The following is a 17434-nucleotide window of genomic DNA, read 5'->3' as shown; positions in this document are numbered from 1 at the left end:
TGTCAGTGGTGCCAGGCCCTGTCTCATCCTCACAGAGCCAGTGAGGAAGGGCTGTCAGGATTGCTACCCCTGTCTGATAGAGGAGGAAGCCCAGGCGGAAAGGGAATATGATTTGGGCATGTCCCACGGGGAGGTGGGAGCAAATCCAGGACCAGCACCCCGGGGCTCCCGGGGGTCCAAGAGTCTATCGGCTCACACATCAGATTATTTATTGAGGCTCCGCTATTGAGGGTTCCAGCTGGCCCGGGGACAACAGAGGCCACACTCCATTCTACCAGAACGCTGGTTCTCAGAGTGGGGTCCCCAGACCAGCAGCATCAGCCTCACCTGGGAACGTGCTGGAAACACATTCTCAGGTCCCAAGACAGACGCACTGAACCAGAGATTCTGGGGGTGGCTCCAGCCCTCCATAGCTTAATAAACTCTCAGAGTGATTCTGATGCATCCTGAATTTGAGAATCACTGCCCTGCATCCCCGCAGTTGCTCCCTCTGTGCTGCAGGGAGAATCATAACACCCACCTCACGAGGTTGAGGTCAATGTCAGCTAACGCCGCATTCTGGGGCCAGGCATCTTCCAAGCCCTCTGCGAGTATTCATTCCTTTAATTTCTACGAGAGAGGAACTAATACCATCCTCATTTCACAGAGGAGGAAAGGAAGGCACAGAGAGGCGAAGTAACTTGCCCAGGACCACACAGCTAGTAAGTGTGTGTGGCTCTCGAATCCAAGCTTTTATCGCTTAACCCACAGAAAGCCTCCAGCAGAGGGTCTGGCGCCCAGACTGTGTTCCGGGCGCGGCTGAGGAAGGGATGATGGCAATTGGTCTTGCCTCACCTGAGTTTGAAATGATGCTTCGCATTTTGTAACTATGAAATCTGCTGCCCTGTCAAGATCGAGGCATGAGTCAGCTGCGAAGGCAGCCTCCGTGTCTGGAACCCCAGGGCAGCCTCACCATTCATGCAGCTTTAAGACCGCAATATACCATCTGGAGCCTCTGGAAGCCTCCCAGTTTGCTGTGGACTCTGACAGAGCTGGGCTAGAACTCTCATTTGGCCTTTCAGAGGCTGTGTGACCTTGGACAAATCGCCTCACCTCTCTGATCTAAAGTGGATGGTGACCTGCTGACCTTGCAGGATTCCTGTGAGGGTTAGAGAGGCCCCCCCTTTGTGCCTAGCCTGGAGCTGGCTGTCCAGTAGCAGCTTGCTCCTCTTCCCTCCCCTTCTCCGCTGCTACCCCAGTGGAAAGACCAGCTCTGGACCCAGGCAAGCTTTGAAAGAAGAAGAAATGGGTTCCCAAATGATCAAACTGCCTTTGGCCTCCACCTCGCTGCCCTTTTCCAGATCTCTTCGAAATAGCCACCCGGCTGGGGTTTCCGGGGTGAAACACTGACACCTGCTGCTTCCAAGCTGGGAGTTAAGTACCCTGCGAGGGGAAGGGGAGCTGTCCTGTCTGCGCCACCACCACCACCACGGCCTGGGGCCCTTCATCAGTGAGAGCATCTGAGCATCCGCCTTCTGCGAGGCGGTTTGGCCCAGACATCTGAAGCTCGTTAGCGGCCTGCTCCCAGGGGGCTGACTCCGCCTGGAGAGAAATATCCCAGCAGAGCCACAGGGGATGGAGCAAACAAAGACCAGGTGAGATGTGGCCACAGAAGCGGGGGCGGGGGGGGGGGGGGGGCAATAGTCTCTGAGTGGCCTCTGGGGACCTGTGGAGAGCAGAGGAAGCTGGGAAAAAGCACCACGCCTGTGCCCAGCTCCAGCCCAGCCATGGGCTCGCTAGCTTTGCAAACTGGAGATGGGGGATGGGCAGGGGGGGGCTTTCCCTCTTTGGGCCTCAGTTGCCCCATGTGTGCCTAGGAGGAGCGGGGCATAAGGCACACGCTGAGGGCCTTCCAGCCCTGACCTGGTGGGGTCTCAGCTCCTGAGGTTTGGCCCCCGAGCTGGTGGGAGTCAGGGCTAGGGGGTGGGTGGAGACATAATTCAGAGATGGAGAGCCAGGCTCCCTTCCCCAGACGTCAGAGGGGAGCTGGGGTGAGAAGACGGGAAAATAATACCGCATTTCAGATCAGCCAGCCAGGGGCCCTTGGGTGGCAGGGCTGGTGTGAGCTGAGCCTCAGAGACGAGGGTCCCAGCTGGGCAGGTGGCTAAGATCAAGATACGTTTTCCTTTTGTGGGCCCTCCACTCTGCCCAGCTGTCCAGACCGTCCACAGCTAACGTCCACTTAGCAATTTTTATTAACTCCTTGTTTACTGCCAGCCACTGTTCTAAACACCATACGCAGATTAAAATGACTTAACCCGAAGTTCCCACTGTGGCTCAGTGGTTAAGAATCCTACAAGCATCCATGAGGATGTGGGTTCGATCCCCAGCCTCACTCAGTGGGTTAAGGATCCGTAGCCTGGGAACTTCCGTGTGCCTTGGGTGTGGCCCTTAAGAGACAAAAAAAGCCTGGAGTCTGGCTCTCATCTGGACATCCTGACCTTGACCTTTCTGAAGCTTGGACGGCTGGCTCTGACCACATCACTCAAGATCGCTGCCTCCTCCCAAGATGGTTATAACGGACACCAGGCCATCTCCCAGTCTAGTGACAGGGGCACCTTGGTCCCCTCCCAGTCTCCTTCCCTCCTGGGAGTCAGGTTTTGGGGGAGGCCTTGCCTGGTGGCCTGGAACCCGAGCAAAGGGCGAGGAGGGCTGGTGCAGAGAACTATTACACCGACCTCGGCGAAGCCGAACCGTGTGCCCCTCAAGCAGAGTGGCCCCTGCGGGGCTGGGATGGGCACGGCCCCCAGACAGCTCCTACCTGCTGGGCTGTGCTAGGCGGGCACTCAGCCAAAGTGGGCTTCGCTGCACCTCGCTTTTCTCTGGACGCCTGCTCCTAGGTTGCTGCATCCTTCCTTTGGCGGGTGAACACCTCTGATGACCAAGACTGATGCATTTACTTCTCATGGGGCAACCTTATTACCGGCATTGCCAAGACAGGCCCAGAGATGGAGCCCTGCCGCCCAGGTTCACCGAGCCTGGCCAGGCCTGAGACCACCGGGATCCCAGGCGGATCCTGATTATCTGGGGCACCACCTTCAAATACGGAAAATGAATTCTACAATGGCAGAAACGTTAGCAAATACAAACAAGCATGGTCACTTATGATGGAGCATGCGAATGTGAGAAAAAAGACATACGCATGTTTGTGTGCCTGGGTCACCTTGCTGTACGGTAGAAAAGTGACCGAACATAGTAAACCAGCTACGATGAAAAAAGTAAAAATCATTTATAAAAATTAAACTAAAAAAAATAAAATTGGAGTTCCTGTCGTGGCGTAGTGGAAACGAATCCAACTAGGAACCATGAGGTTGCAGGTTCAATCTCTGGCCTCGCTCAGTGGGTAAAGGATCCTGCGGTGCCGTGAGCTGGGGTGTAGGTTGCAGATGAGGCTCGGATCCCGAGTTGCTGTGGCTGTGGCGTCAGCTGGTGGCTACAGCTCCGATTAGACTCCTAGCCTGGGAACCTCCATATGTCGCAGGTGCGGCCCTAAAAAGCAAAAAATAAATAAAATCAATGTTTCATAGAATAAAAAAGAAAGAAAATACAAATAAGCAAAAGGGAAAATAAACTAACTTTCGGTTTGTTTCTTGGAGAAACTTCTATGGCCTTCTTCATCCCTTCTCTCCCCCTGGGCCTCAGCCACCGCCCCAGCCCCAGCATAATCGATACCTCACTGCCTTTTACCAGCGGCTGTTCCCTGAGGACTCAGCCTTGACAGCAGATCCTGGAAGAGAGTCTGAGACCGGATTCTGGAAAGGCCTGGCGTCTCTTCCGGAACAGCAGAGCTTCTGCCCAGACTGTCTGAGTGCAGAGAGTCGGAAATCCTTCCGGCCAGGAGGCCAGAGCCTGCATCCAGCCCCGCCTGGCCAGCGGATGGACCCTGTGACCTTGGGCCAGTCCCTGCCCTCTCGGTGTCCTCCGCTGGAAACTGCAGACTTGGACTTGACCGAGTGGCTTCGGTCTGTCGGCTGCTCTTGGGCAAGGACCCTGCCCTCTCCGCTGAGGTGGACCGTGGCGTTTAGCATCAGAGGGCAGCGTCTGAGCTCCCCTGGTGATGGGCAGGGCTGTGTGGCTGTGTGGCCCTCCCTCTGTGCATCTCAGGGCGGCCGTGGGTCCCACGAGGGGGCGGGCCTCGAAGACCTCTGGACGATGCAGAGCGAGGAGCTGTACCAGACTCGAACCAGAGGGTGCCCCTGCCTGCCCGGAGCCTGGCTCCATCCCGCCTCCGCCCTGGCTCAGGGAGTGTGGTCCAGGCTTGTAGATGGAGCCGCTGGCTGCCCACGGGCTCCCAGAGTCCTGGCGGGAGGAATGTGTGGACCCGGGGCCCAGGCCACCGCATGAAGTGTCCTTAATGATGCCCAGAGGGCCTCGGGCCTGTGACATCACGGACCGCAGTTTCCCAAGTTGGAGCTCAGAGGGCTAAGGCCGTTTCAAAACACAGCACTGCCTTTTTTTTCTTTCTCTTTCCATTTTGGCTAAGGCATCCAATGTGACAGCTGCTGCATTAGGAAGATGAAGAGGTGGGGTTCGTAGGCTGACTCAGCTTTATGGGACCCTAAAAACAATGGGAACCCTGGGGAGTCTGGCCCCTGCTTCCTCATGCCCACCTGACCTTGGCTCCTCCGGCAGGACCAGGGTCAGGGGAAGACAATTGTGACCTCTGCCCTCGGCCCGCTGTGTCTTATGACTGGATGTTTGTGTCCCCTTCACGTTCACACATTGCAGGCCTGCCCCCGCCTGAGTGGGAGTGGGATAAAGAAATGAGGGTGGGGCCCCCACGATGGGATGTGTCTTTATAAGAAGAGTAAGAGCCCAGAGATCTTTCTCTCTCTCTCTGGGAGTCCGCAGAGAGGTCATGTGCCCACACGGTGACATGGCAGCCACCTGCCAGCCAAGAAAAGGGCTCTCACCAAGAACTGATCCGCCAGGATCTTGATTTTGGACTTGCCAGCTTCCAGAGCTCTGCGGGATAAATGTTATTTGAGCCACCTAATCTGCCGTGTTTTGTTAGAGCAGCCTGAGTGGACTAAGACATCTCTACGAAACAGACATAATAACCCCGCCCCTGACAACTGCCATTAAGAAATAAATGCAGGAGTTCCCGATGTGGCGCAGTGGTTAACAAATCTGACTAGGAACTATGAGGTTGCAGGTTCGATCCCTGGCCTCGCTCAGTGGGTGAAGGATCCAGCGTTTGCCGCGAGCTGTGGTGTAGGTGGCAGACGCGGCTCGGATCCTGCGTTGCTGTGGCTCTGCTCCAATTAGACCTCTAGCCTGGAAACCTTCCTATGCCATGGGTGTGGCCCTAGAAAAGACAAAAAAATAGAAAAGTAAATAAAAAAAATAAAAAAGAAGTAAATGCAATAATAGCTAACTTTTCATTTAGTCGTGCATTTACCCAAAAGCAATATCTGTGCAACAGCCTCTAGGTATCAGGCACTCCTCTGGGAGCTGGGGTAGAGCAGTGAGCACGCAGACAAAAGGCCCTGCCCTGTGCAGCTGACCTTCTAGGAGGGAAGACAGACGGTAACCCGATAAGCAACTCAGGGATACAGTCTTTTGGATGAAGAGAATGTTCTGGAAAGAGGCTAGAGTTCCAGCAGGGAGGGGCAGGCCTGTTTGCACTTTTTTTTTTTTTTTTTTTTTTAGGCAAGGAATAGATCGATTAAGATAGGATGCTTGTGAGAGAGGCAAGTGGGCAGGCACAGAAGCTCTGCCTGTTTGCACTTTGAAATAGTGGGGTCAAGGCAGGCCTCTGGGAGGAAGGGGCTCTGGGGAGGCCGAGGAAGTGGAAGGAGATGTGGTCGTTTGTGGGGACGGCCTCCCCAGCTATGAAAGGACACTGGCTATTGCAGGAAGCAGGGTACCAGCTGGAAATGATTTCTAGGTGTATCTGCTGCCCCTCATAAGCCCTCAGTTCCATTCTGGGCGCGGGCAGGCCCTGAACAGTCAAGGGCATAACTGCAGATGCTACAGTCTCATCTTACCTGTTATCTTCCACCTAATGCGGCTGCGCTAAACAGCTCTTTCATGTGAGGCAAGTCAGACCCAGCCCTGCCCTTAGAAACGGAGACAGATTTTAAAAGGATCAAACACACGGAGGTTCCGCTGTGGTGCTGCAGAAACGAATCCGACTAGTGTCCATGAGGACGCGGGTGGGATCCCTGTCCTCACTGAGTGGGTCGGGGATCCAGTGCTGTGGTGAGCTGGGGTGTGGGTCACAGACACCGCTCGAATCCAGCTTCGCTGTGCCCGTGGCGTAGGCCAGCAGCTGTCGCTCCGATTTGCACCCTAGCCTGGGAACCTCCATATGCCGTGGGTATGGCCCTAAAAAGCAAATAAATAAATAAAAGATCAAACACACAATTAAGAATTTCTTTGGGAGTTCCCATTGTGGCTCAGCAGTAACGAACGCAACTAGCATCCATGAGGATGCGGATTCGATCCCTGGCCTTGCTCAGTGGGTTAGGGATTTGGTGTTTCTGGGAGCTGCAGTGTAGGTCACAGATGCGGCTCAGAGTTGGCATTGCTGTGGCTGTGGTGCAGACGGCAGCTGCAGCTCTGATTGGACCCCTAGCCTCGGAACCTCCATATGCTGCAGGTGCGGCCCTAAAAAGCCAAAAAAAAAAAAAAAAAAAAAGGAATTTCTTTGATTATTGTGGTTGTGATCAGAGCCATGGAGGAAAGGCCCATGATGTAAGGAACGGGGTTTAAGGTGGGTTCTGCAGGGACAAGGAAGGGGTGTGGAGGGGGCCAGGTGACGGCACGGGTTCGGGTCTTCCAGGCAGTGCCAGGGCCCTAGGGATCTGCAGAGGAAGACCAGTGGAGGGAGCGCAGAGACCTGGGGGCAGCAGGAACAGGCCAGGCCCGACCCCACAGGGCATAAGGGGCTGGAGGCCGCACACCCGTTTAAGCTTGTTGTCCCTGTGTCCCATTCACTTCAAAGTGTCCCTTTTCAGGCAATACCCTATACACTCACCCTATTGACAGGGTGACTTAAGAACAACCAGTTGCTCTTGGTGTGTCCTGAGAACAGCCAGTGTTCCAGGAAGCCCTGGTCACTGCTCCCAGCTCCCGGCCCCCGAGCCTGCAGCTCTGCACGTCGGGAGCAAGGGCCTGCCAGCCCTGTGGCCATAGCGGTTATTTGAGCTGGATGATGTGTGAAGGGCCCAGCTTGGCAGCCCCTGCCATCCGGCCCTGCCGCCCTCTTTCAGCAGACCCCACTGCCCCCTGCCAGCTCCCCCCGCCCCCCCGCCCCCCCCTCAGTAGCTTGAGATGAGAGCTTGGCCACCAGGTCTCAGGCCAAGGAGGGTTCTTGGCTCTGGGTTGGGAGAGCTGGTTTCCGGCCGTCCCCACCCTTGCTGACTCCCCGGGGACCCGCTCCAAGGCCTCGCACTCCTTCCACTCTTGATTTTTAGTTTTGGCCCTTTTTTCCTCTCTGGGTGACTCTCTCCCTCTGCGGGGCCTCTCTTTATTTTGCCCCCCTTATGGTGCCTCAGGACAAGGGAGGGGGGTTCAAGTCCCAGCTCTGTCACCTGCTGGCTGCGTGATCTTGGGCAAAAGCATCCTTCTTCTCCGAGCCAGCCACTCCGCGTCTAGGCAGTGGATGTGCTCCTGCTCCGTCCTGCTTCCTGGGCGGCTGTGAGCCAAGATGGAGTTGAGAGTCCCTCCGGAAGGGGCAGGTTGCTCAGCAAAGGGTAGTGTCCTCTTACTTTCGCTTCGTACTTTCTCTTCCCTGACTTTTGCGTATTTGGCTCAGTTAACCACAAAGCAAGAAATCAAAGCCCTCCCCCGGACCCCAAGCACCTTGCTCTCCCAGCCCAGCCCCACCCAACCCAGCCTGGACCAGAGCCAAGCGCCTCATGACACGTGCAGCCAGCTCCCTGCTGGCCCTGGGCTGCGAGGCGTGGCTGGATGTCGTGGCTGGGCCCCTCGGCCATGGGGCTCCCGAGGGGGACAGGGGAGGCGTCTTCTGAGCTATGCTGTGATGCAGGCACCAAGCTCTTGTGTTTTTTCACCAACTGCAGGACAAGAGAGGCAGCCTTTCAACCCCGCCCCCGGGCTTGCAGCCTTGTCGCTGTCTCCCATGTCACACCAGCCTCCAAACCATTGCTTATGCCCCTGACCCCATCTGCAATGCCCTTCTGCTCCCTCCCTCTCACGTGGGGTCTTATACCAGCTTGGGGGCTGAAACACGGCAGGGGGGAGACCGAGGCTCAGGAACATGCAGATGTGGGTATTTTTTTACGACACAAGTGTGTTCAGTGTGAGACATTCAACTGTTTATTAAAAGACAAATAAACCTGCTTGCCTGGGGCTCCAGGGGACCCGGAATTGAAACCCAGGTCTTCAGGACTCCAAATTTCCCACCGATTCTCCTCCCTCTGCCACACTACCTGCCACGTAGTTGTGACTATGCAGACCCTGCTGTAACTTACTTCCTAGGTGTCACTTAAGAGGTGCTTGTGTAAATAAACCTGTACGTTTATGGCCAGTTGAGTTTTGACAAGGGAACCAAGACAATAGAGAAAGATTATTTATTTATTTATTCATTTATATTTTGGGGGGCTGCACCCATGGCATATGGAACTTCCCAGGCTAGGAGTCGAATCGGAGCTGCAGCTGCCAGCCTACACCACAGCCACAGCCACAGCACCACCAGCTCCAAGCTGCGTCTGCAACCTACACCACAGCTCACGGCAAAGCTGGATCCTTAACCCACTGAGAGAGGCCAGGGATCGAACCCGAGTCCTCATGGATACTAGTCGGGTTCATTACCGCTGAGCCAAAAACAGTCGTTTTAAAAAATGATACTGGGGTACCTAGATATTGACATGCAAAAGAATTAAGTGGAATCACTACCTTGCACCATCGACAAAGATTAACTCAAAATGGATCAAAGACCTACATGTAAGAGCTAAAACTAAAATCTCTGTGGCCTTGGATGAGGCAGTGATTTCTTGGATATGACACCAAAAGCACAAGCAAAACCAAAGAGGGGAAAAAATAAAAAAATTGGGGGGAGTTCCTGTTGTGGCTCAGCAGGTTAAGGCCCAGATGTTGTCTCTGTGAGGATGTGGATTCGATCCCTAGACTCGCTTTATGGGTTAAGGATCTGGTATTGCTGTGGCTGTGGTGTAGGCTGGCAGCTACAGCTCCAACTTGACCCCTAACCTGGGAACTTCCATAAAAAGGCAAAAAAAAAAAAAAAAAAAAAAGGAAAAGAAAAGGAAAACTTTGTGCTTCAAAGCACTCTATCAAGTGAGAAGATTGGAGTGGCCTAGCAGTTAAGGATCCGGCATTGTCACTGCTGTGGCTCAGGTCATTGCCATGATGAGGGTTCAATCCCTGGCCCAGGAACTTCTGTCTACTGTGAGTGTAGCCAAGAAAGAAAGAAAGGGAAAAGACACGCCACATAATGAGAGAAAATATTTGCAAATTCTTTCTCTGCTTTTTTTTTTTCCCCCCTTAGGCAACTGACGTAATTTTATTAGCATGTGTCAATAAATAAACCCATACACAGCCAAACCTTGTTAGTGGAATTGCCGCTCCATAACATAAGCTTGGAAAGATGCATGCAGCATGGTCCTAGGTCTGAAGAATCTGATTATAATGGGTCTCAGCTTGAGGACAGTACCTTGTACTCTTAGAAATCCACAAACCCACTTCTGGGCAAATATCAGGTTCCTCTCTTAGGTCTGTTAAGTTTTCTCTTTATTTCAAAAGGCTCAGGGACATGACCTGTTTTTTTTTTTTTTTTTTTTCATCTTGTGACGTCTCTTTCTTTTTTTTTTTTTTAATAATTTTTTTTATTTTCCCACTGTATCTCTGGTAAGGTTCTATCCTAGTATCCAGTAGGTACAAAGGATGTCCACAACTCAGCAACAACAACAACAACAAAAAGATAACTCAGGAGTTCCCGTCGTGGCGCAGTGGTTAATGAATCCAACTAGGAACCATGAGGTTGCGGGTTTGGTCCCTGACCTTGCTCAGTGGGTTAAGGATCCGGCGTTGCCGTGAGCTGTGGTGTAGGTTGCAGAAGCGGCTCGGATTCTGCGTTGCTGTGGCTGTGGTGTAGGCCAGGGGCTACAGCTTCGATTGGACCCCTACCCTGGGAACCTCCATATGCCGTGGGAGCGGCCCAAAGAAATAGCAAAAAGACAAAAAATACATATATATATATAACTCAACTTTTTAAGTGAGTAAAAGATTTCAGTAAACATTTCTCCAAAACAGATATGCACATGGCCAGTAAACACATGAAAAGATCGATGCTCAAACACAGAAAACAAAACTCATGGTCAGCAAAGGGAAAGGGGGGAGGGATCAGTTAGGAACTTGGGATTACCGTATATACACTATTAAATATAAAACACGCAACCAATGAAGACCGACCGTATAGCACAGGGAACTATACCCAATATCTTGTAATAACCTATAATAGAAAAAGGATCTGAAAAAAGAATACGTGGCTATAAAAGTGCCTTCTCCTAGCCATGAGATCCTGCTGTAAAGCACTGGGAACTCTATCTAGTCACTTGCGATGGAGCAGATGGAGGGTAATGTGAGAAAAAGAAGGTATATATATGTGTGTGACGGGGTCACTTTGCTGTACAGTAGAAAATGGACAGAACACTGTAAACCAACTATAACAGAAAAAATAAAACACATTTAAAAAATAATAAAATTGCTCTCTCCTAGCAAAGCAATTGCAGTACAAGCTGAAAGTAACAGCTCTGTTTGGTCTAGTGGGGTCATGGTACGTGGATTGGAAGACAGACTTCTCCAAATGGTCAGGCCTTCTAGCAGAGAACTGGGCTCTGAGACTGGCAGTCCCACCAGAATCTCAAACAGTTGGGGATGGAAGGGGAGGGGTGCTTTTACCATCAGAAGTGGGAGGGAGGCTGGGCAGGCAAAAACTCGGCCACCTTCCCCTAGGGGCCACTGCGGGATGATCTAAGAGCCAGGGAAGAAGGCAGTCGTGGTTTTCGGGTGCCGAGTGACAGGGGGTGCAAAGCCCAGCTTTTCCTCTCTCCGGCTCTGTGCAGGTAGGCCAGTGATACGCCTCTGGCCCCCAGCCCTCAGCCGCTACTTTCTGGTCTGCAAAGTGAGACCACTACCTCCCAGCCCAGAGAATTGCAAGTATTGGAGACGGAGCCGAGAGTGATGGCCCAGAGCCTGGCACCCAGCAGGGGCTGTGCCAAGGGCACTTACTGATGCCTTCAGCGGGTTGATGTTTAGTCTCCAGTCAGCAGCCGGGAAGTCAGAGAAATTGTCTTAGACAATAGGGGCTTCCCAAGGTCCAGACCCCAGCCCAGGTCCAGAGCTGAGGGGATGGTGTGCGAGGGACCCCTCCTCCTTGGGTAGGGATTGCATGCCTCAGGGCAAGCCCAGCGCTGCCCCAACCTGCTGCTGACCTTGGCCTGTTGGCCTGCCGCTTCTCAGCTCGATGTCCCCTGAAACTGACAGCGCTGCTCTGGGTGATTCCTCAGGGTTCCTCCCCATTTAAGGCGACTCTGAACTCAACAAATGTCACCTGCTGAAGTGGCCTACACCCACCTCGCCCCTCTTTTTATTTTTTTATTTTATTTTTTTCTGTCTTTTTGCCATTTTCTTAGGCTGCTCCCATGGCATATGGAGGTTCCCAGGCCAGTGGTCAAACTGGAGCTGTAGCCACTGGCCTATGCCAGAGCCACAGCAACGGGAGATCTGAGCCGCGTCTGCGACCTACACCACAGCTCACGGCAACGCCGGATCCTTAACCCACTGAGCAAGGCCAGGGATCGAACCCTCAACCTCATGGTTCCTCGTCGGATCCGTTAACCACTGAACCACGAAGGGAACTCCCCCACCCTCCCTTTTTATAAAGAGATCAAGCAGCCCTTGCTGCAGAGTTGAAGTGTCCTCTGTGCAAGGCCGAATGCAAGGCATGAGGACGGACGATGACACTGACCAGGCCCTGTGCTCAAGATGCTGGCAGCCCCTGCACCAGTGGACGTGGCCACTGACTCCCTGTGGCACCTTGGCAAGTCACCTGCCCACTCGGGAGCGCCCCTTTGCCCCACATGCAAGGGAAAGAGTTAACCACGAGGCCAATAGCCTGTGGCCAGGCCTGCCACGCCATCTGGTCCCAAAGAGGTGGCTGGGTAGCCCATCCCCCCACCTCAGCCCCGAATCTAGTGACATCATCCCCAACCCTGTCCGTTTCCCCAGCAACTGGGGTGCTGGCCGAGGCTCCCCAGGGGCCCAGACCGTCTGGATTTCCTTACACACAACTGTACCTCGTCCATATTTTCACAATTAAATTGTCAGTTTGGGTTAAGTGTTGTTTGCTGACGGCTGTCAACCTCTCTCTGGCTCCGCTCACTCTTCACCCAGAGCAAGTAAGTGAGATCGGTTTGCCCAGCCGGTGCCCCAGGGCCGTGCAGAGATGCTAGGAGGGACTGGCAAGCAGGAGGTCTGGGTTCCAGCCCAGCTCTGCCGTACATTTGCTGTGTGGTCTTGGGCAAATCACTTCCTCTCTCTGGGCCAAGGGCTTCCCCGCCTTAAAAACAGGGCTCACCATCTCTGCCCAGCCCTCCCTGGCATGGGCCTGTCTGCTCCCCATTTCCCTCCTTCCACCCTCGATGCCAGCAGCACGGACGCCCTCCGCCCCCCACTTACCCTTCCCTGAAACCAAACTTCTCCCTCTCATCTCTGCTTAAGCTGTTCCCGCTGCAGGGATGGGCCTCCCCCACCCCCCGCCAGCTGACGCGTCCTCCCCCACCTGCACATTATTTATATGGACGTGAACACTAAGCACGAACTTGAGCTCTGCATCTGGAACTGCTTAGGTACCTGGCAGCAAAGGAACGAACCTTTATCGAGGACTGATTACGTACAGAGCCTTCTACATGGATCATCTCTTTAAGCCCCCCCCCCGCAACCCTTGGTGGCAAAGGTCCGATTTTCCAGATGAGAAAACTGAGGCTCAGGGACAGAATGTATCTTTTCCAAAGCCATGCAGAGGGGAGGTTGGAGTTGAAACCCCTACCTGTGGGCTCCTAGAACCCATGCTTGTTTCAGACCCGGGGGCAAACACTTTCCCCTAAGGTTGCAGTCGTGGTCAGGATTCCGCAGGCGCATGCGTGGAAATGCTCGCTCTTAGGGAAGGTCGTGCTGTTTTGCAAATGCCAGGGACCAGGCATTTGCTAAGTACCATTCGCAAAGTACCCAGGGCTGTTATATAGAAGAGGGGATCCAGGAGGAGAGCCAGGGCCACGGGAGGTGTCTCAGATCTCTGCTGTAGGTGAAGGAGTGACCCTCTCCCAGGCAGAGCCATCTCATCATGGAAGAGGTGGCCTTGGAGGGAGTGAGCTTCCTTCCCCTGGGAGGATGCAAGCAGGGCCAGGTGAGGAATTCACTCATTCCTTTGGCAATTTTGGAAGAGCCACTGTTCACTGGCCCTGAGGGAGCACCAGGGAAGCAGCGCAGGTGAGACAGAGCCGCTTGCTGACCAACGATATTCCCAGAGCAGTGGGGACATTTGCAGGGGCTGCGGTGGCCAGAACTTCAGGGACCTAACAGGGTAAGAAGCTCAACGCTGAGATTCTGACCTTAGACAAAAGCATAGTTTCTATCTTTTAACCGTGTAAGCCCGGCTGCTTTGGGTATCTCTTGGTAGGTAACAAACCATGTCACAATTTAATGGCTAAAAAGATTGAATAATTCTCATGATTCTAGGAGCCGACTGGGCAGCCCTGCCACTCTCCCTGGGCTCCCTCGAGAGGCCGCGCTTGGCTGTGGCTCAGCCAGGCCTGGGTTCTGCTGGGCCCCCTCTGCATTGAGGCTTCTGGGTGCAGCTGGGCTCCATGAGGATAAGAGCCGAAGCTGCAGGACCCCTGAAGCCTGGGCTCTGGAATACACACAGCATCACTTCTGTCACACGCATTGGTCCAGGCAAGTCACCAGGCCAGGCCAGATCAAGGAGTGGGGAAAAGCCTTCACCTCCACACGGAGGCACAGATCAAAGGGGTGTGCGTCCTGGGATGAGAGGGAATGGTTCCGTGGTGTTCCCATTTTGCAGATGATAAAGCCAAGGATCACAGAGGCCGAGGGACTTGCCCAGGGTCACGCCATAGATGAGTGCAGGAGGAGAATCTGAGAGCCAGGCCAGGCGCTTTGAGGACATGCCTGCTGCTAATGATCCCCCCCCCCACCATCCCCCCACCCTGGAAGATCTGAATTCACAGGCCATGCCAACCCCTGGCACAGGGGACCCCTGGGCTGAGCTATTCTGCCCAGACCCCCATCCACCTGCTTTCCCAGGAAGGCCTTTCTAGAAACACCTGGAAACAGCACCTTTTGGTCTCACTGTTTCTACCATGTTCATAATTCATCCTAAAGCACAGGTAAGAGTCAGGAGAACCAAGACCTGTTTTCTGGAGCTGAAAAGGCCCTTGGAGGTGATCTAGTTCAACCCCTCACTTACAGAAGGGTTGAGGGCACAGAGAGGGCAAAATCATTATCTGCTGTCACATAGCCAACCACTGATGGGGCTAAGAACTGTAACCAGGTCACCTGTACCCCCATCCAGGGCTCCTGAATATAGCTGACGTGTCCCCACCCATCTCCACCAGGCCTTGACCCCAAGAAAAAGAAGCTGAGGAGGGCAAAGGGGTCAATAGAGATCACGTCCTTTCCTGGGTGCCCCCCTGGCTGAAAGGTGTGTGTCCCTGACCAATGGCAGTGAGCAGGGGCTGAGAAGCCTGCTGAAAGGAAGCCCCCGGCTTGTCTGGGCGATCAGATAACCAGAATCACTGTGGGGAATTGAGGAGAAGGAAACCTCATCTACAGCAGCAGCAGCCGAGAGCATATGCCAGCCCTGCCCGGCCCAGAGCCTCCTCCCCTCTAGAGGGGAGCTCAGGGGGCCACCTCTCAATCTAAGCTTTTGAAATAATTTCCTCGTCTTCCCCTCTCCCCGCCCAGGGCAGGGGTTCCTGTCTTCGCTGATGCCTGGATCTTGAGTCTCAAGACAGAGCCGAGAAGCTGGGAGGGTCCCAGAGGGCTCGGGGCCGGGCTTCGGGAGTCCTGGCATCTCCTCCTGGCCTCCTCAACCCCTCTCCAGAAAGCACAAAGTCACTATCCTCCTTCTATGTGTTTCCATGGGGTCTCCAGCTACTGTGCACTTCCCACCGGGGAGAACTGGGTTCACATATTAACTCCACCACTTGCCAGCATTCCAGTTGGAGCCTCAGCTGCTACATCTATGAAATGGGATACTGAGCCCCGTCTTGGAGAAGAGAGGATTTGCTGGGACTGTCTTCTCCTCGTGCTACGGATGAGGAAATTCAAGTTCAGGGCGTTTCAGGCAACGTGGTCAAGATCACACAGCTCAGAATAAAACTGGCAAAATCAATACTGGAACCCAAGTCCACGTGGCTCCAATGACTTCCTGTATGTACATTAGCGGGGAGCTGGCAGATCTCTGGTTGAAGGACTGTTTGTGCAAATGTTTAGAGGAAACTGATTGAGCTTCTGAAGTGACCAAAGGGTGATCGCAGCTGGACAGAAGTCACCGAGAATGGCTCTGACTGTGGTGGCCAGCGTGCCTTGGAATGTTAGAGCTAAGGACCCCCGTCAGTAGCCTCTGAGGTGCAGCAGCTCCGTCTCCCACACCCGCTTCCTACCCGCCCCCCCAAAGCCATGCTACTGGCCCGTGGTGTTCAGCAAGGGATTAACTCCAATGTCCTGGAAGAAGAGATGAAGATGTCCCAGTGTGTGTTCACAAGGACATTCCTGAGACCATAAGCAGGGATACGCGTGTATTGGTGTTGCCTGCTTGGAAGCCGTGTGTGTGTGTGTGTCCTCGCTGCATGCATGGAAACACGTGTGTTTGTGTAGGAACTGGATTGGGGCAGTCTGTGTGTTCAGCCTCATCTTGAAGATGGGTATGGGAGTTCCCGTTGTGGCTCAGTGGTAGCAAACCCAACTAGCATCCATGAGGCTGTGGGTTCGATCCCTGGCCTCGCTCAGTGGGTTAAGGATCTGCAGTTGCCGTAATCTGTGGTGCAGGTTGCAGTCAAGGCATGGATTCTGCATTGCTGTGGCTGTGGCGTAGGCCGGTGGCTATGGCTCTGACTTGACCCCTAGCCTGGGAACCTCCATTTGCCATGGGTGTGGCCTAAAAAGCAAAACAAAAAAGCAAAGATAGAAAAGGAAAATGTGTACGGCCATTTCCCCTGTATGTGCAACTGAGTGTGTGGGGGCCTACGGTGTGTCCGAGGATCTCCTGAGTGTGTTTGTGACCACTTGTGGGGAGATCAGTCCCAGCCCTGTGCAGAAAGGGGACTGGCTGCTTACGTGCAGGGGCACTTGCATGGCTGAGAACCTGCGGTGGACTCTGGGCTCAGACGTGGGCATCGTTTGCCGTTACAGCCAGGTTAAGACAGCCTAGGGGTGCTGTTCATGGGTGCCTACAAGGAACTGGGGAAAGAGTACCAAGCATTTTTTTGAAATCTGAAAGAAGCCCCCTTTCACTAAATCTATTTCCCCTTCTGCTAAAGAACTAGATTATTCTTGAGATCATCCTTGGGGTTGGGGCCCCTGAGGTGGGGAGTGGGAGAGACAGAAGTTAGGGCAACCACAGTAACCAACCGGGGCAGGTAGAAAGGGGAGGGGGCACAGTCAGCCAGGGAGGGCCCAGGTGGGCGTGGAACCAGTCCCAGGGAAGTCTCCCCAGAAATACAGCCCCAGCCCCAACCCCAGGCAAGGTTCTACACCCGCAAGGAGCACTCTTCCTTCTCTTTAGCTTCTGAAACCAGCCCTCTGCTGGTGGTTCCTTGGAGACCAGGGCAAGGTACCCAGAAGACTCCCTAAGAGTCATCCCAGAGATGGGACGCCTGCCTCCTTGGTGCCAAGGTTACAGCGCCTTCTCAGGGCAGAGCCGTGGCGCCTCCTTTCTTCGCTGAGAGTCCGCAGACCTGGAACCAGCGATCTGGAGAGGCAACCCTGTGAAGGCTGGACTGGGACACCGAGGCAGCTCTCGGGGTCCCCGATGTCTGCCGGGACCTGAGCTACAGGATCAACACCGAGGGATGCCTGGGCCCCAGACCGAGACCTAAGTCGGACTTTCGCCTGAGCCCCAGGCTTCCTCCTCTGCCAAACCAGACGGGGTGGAGGGCTTGCTGTGAGGTTGAGAAACCGGCCTTACCTGGGCCCCACGCACCCCAGGCACGCAGTAGGCTCGCAGCCCGCACGCTCAGTTAACACCAGCTGCAGTTACAGTCTGTAAGTCTCCTCTTTGGAACGCAACAGGGTGCGACGTCCTCTCGTGCCGCTGGCGCCGCGGGTCCGTGGCATCCGCGGGGACCCCGCCCCCGCCCCCCGCGCGCGGCGCGAGCCACCCGGTGGG

At 54.3% G+C, this 17434-nt stretch overlaps 1 long non-coding RNA gene across 1 annotated transcript in view; it reads left to right on the top strand.

The window, feature by feature from the left end:
• LOC110255401 (uncharacterized) overlaps window positions 1–5394 on the top strand; it is a 5666-nt gene extending 272 nt beyond the window's left edge. Inside the window, exons 2-3 of the long non-coding RNA XR_014816715.1 lie at window positions 1341–1634; window positions 3730–5394. This is a non-coding gene — a long non-coding RNA (uncharacterized LOC110255401). The remainder of the gene's footprint in view (window positions 1–1340; window positions 1635–3729) is intronic.
• The last annotated feature ends 12040 nt before the right edge of the window (window positions 5395–17434 follow it).

Source organism: Sus scrofa, chromosome 9, assembly GCF_054392235.1.
Source record: "Sus scrofa isolate SSC_HxYL_T2T_F1_AM1 chromosome 9, Sscrofa_HxYL_maternal_Yorkshire_Landrace_v2.0, whole genome shotgun sequence".
NCBI classification, from domain to species: domain Eukaryota; kingdom Metazoa; phylum Chordata; class Mammalia; order Artiodactyla; family Suidae; genus Sus; species Sus scrofa.
This window is presented reverse-complemented; position numbering and strand designations above follow the sequence as displayed.